Source organism: Myotis brandtii, unplaced genomic scaffold (genome assembly GCF_000412655.1).
Source record: "Myotis brandtii unplaced genomic scaffold, ASM41265v1 scaffold1682, whole genome shotgun sequence".
In the NCBI taxonomy this organism is placed as follows: Eukaryota; Metazoa; Chordata; class Mammalia; order Chiroptera; family Vespertilionidae; genus Myotis; species Myotis brandtii.
Window position 1 is genome coordinate 565 of NW_005356179.1, and position 2,133 is coordinate 2,697.

General features: G+C 51.0%; 1 pseudogene; it reads left to right on the plus strand.

The window, feature by feature from the left end:
• The first annotated feature begins 279 nt into the window (after positions 1-279).
• Positions 280-837, plus strand: LOC102258296 (annotated as a pseudogene).
• Positions 838-2,133: the final 1,296 nt, after the last annotated feature.

Consider the following 2,133-nt stretch of genomic DNA (forward strand, 5'->3'; position numbering starts at 1 on the left):
TCCCACTGTCCCTCTGAGCTACCACTACCATTACCATCCTGACCATGATTCCCGGTATTAACGTGATCTACGGTCCTGGCTAATGGTGTGAGTTGGTTGAGCATCGACCCAGGCGCTGAGAGGTCCAGGTTCCAGCCCTGGTCAGGTCACAGGCCTGGGTTGTGGGCTGGACCCATAGAATGGGTTGTGCAGGCAGCAACAGATCCCTGTTTCTTGCTCATCACTGTTTGTCTGCCTCCCTCTTCCTTCCTTTCTATATTTAAAGACAATTAAAAATATATGTGTAGGTGCTGGGGAAGATGTAGCAGCCTCTTCTCAGAGCCACCCCTCTGCCTCCGGACTTCTCTGGGGCCAGCAGCCACCCGACCTGGGGTCCGGGCCACGGGCCTAGCCGACTACCATGGCTCCGTGTCAAACCAGCAATTTGCAGGTGGCTGCGCCAAGGCGCCAGAGGTGGCGCGGGAGGACGAGGCCCGGCCGGTGGAGGAGCTGCAGCTGCTGCAGGGAGCTGGCATCTGTAAGCAGTTTAACGTGCGCGTGGGGTTCGGCTTCCTGTCCTTGACCGCCTGCGCGGGGGTTGCACTTGACCCACCGTGGATGTCTGTGCACCAGAGTAAACTGCACATGGAGGGCTTCCGGAGCCCGAAGGAGGGCGAGGCAGTGGAGTTCACCTTTAAGAAGTCCGCCAAGGGCCTGGAATCCATCCGAGTCACTGGCCCTGGTGGGGTGTTCTGTATTGGGAGTGAGAGGCGGCCAAAAGGGAAGGACATGCAGAAGCGCAGATCAAAGGGAGACAGGTGCTACAACTGTGGAGGTATGGACCAGTGATGGCGAACCTATGACACCTCTGACACGCGAACTCATTTTTTTGGTTGATTTTTCTTTGTTAAATGGCATTTAAATATATAAAATAAATATCAAAAATATAAGTCTTTGTTTTACTATGGTTGCAAATATCAAAAAATTTCTATATGTGACACGGCACCAGAGTTAAGTTAGGGTTTTGCAAAATGCTGACACGCCGAGCTCAAAAGGTTCGCCATCACGGTGCTGTCCTCTCCTCTGTTTTTACTCTTTTTACTTATGCTCTCCCCTCTGTCTGAAGTGCCATGTCCCCTGCATGTCACCAGACTGACTCTTGCTCCTTTAAAAAGACTCAGCTCAGCCCCTACCCTCATTCCATCCCATCCCAGGCTAGGAGACTTCCCTGGAATCCCGAGTCCCTGCCTGAGTCACCGTCCCAGTACTTAACCCTTTGACTGGACTTGGTGATTTCTCCCACTACCAGGGGTGGGCAAACTTTTTGACTCGAGGGCCACAATGGGTTCTTAAACTGGACCGGAGGGCCGGAACAAAAGCATGGATGGAGTGTTTGTGTGAACTAATATAAATTCAAAGTAAACATCATTACATAAAAGGGTACGGGTTTTTTTTTTTTTTTTTTAGTTTTATTCACGGCTGGCCTAGAGCCTTCAGAGGGAGCATGGCCCTGCCAGCCATTTGACTTTGGACTTCTGGTCTCCAGAACAGGGAGAGAATGGAGTTATGTTGTTTTAAACCACCGAGTTCGTGGTGTTTGTTACAGCAGACACGGGAAGCTAATACAGACACCATAAGTGGTTGTGATTATCATAACTATTCCTCTGTGCGGTTCAACCAAAATTCACATCCGATCTCAAGTGAGGGCAGGTTGTGTGCACACGCCCACGGCTGTGCACGAAGATGAACGCCTTGCACTAAGGGCATCCTCTCCCCGCACAGGGGCCACTCCCTGGAGGGTGTACCGGCCCCTCCCTTGCTACATGGTGTTTGAGAAACCTTCTAGTCATCCCGCAATCTGACTTGGCCAATTTCCTTACTGAAATCAGACCTCCTCATAACACTGCACCTCAGCAGCCTGGCTTCCGGAGGCGGCACCTCCCCCACAGGCTCTTTGGAAAGACAGCAGGGCCAGGTGGGTGGACAGCAAAAGGCTCAGGTGTATGGTCCCGGAGGAGCTATTTCTTTCTTTTTTTAAAAAAAATATATTTTTATTGATTTCAGAGAGGAAGGGAGAGGGAGAGAGATATAGAAACATCAGTGATGAGAGATAATCATTGATTAGCTGCCTCCTGCATACCCCACACTGGGGAT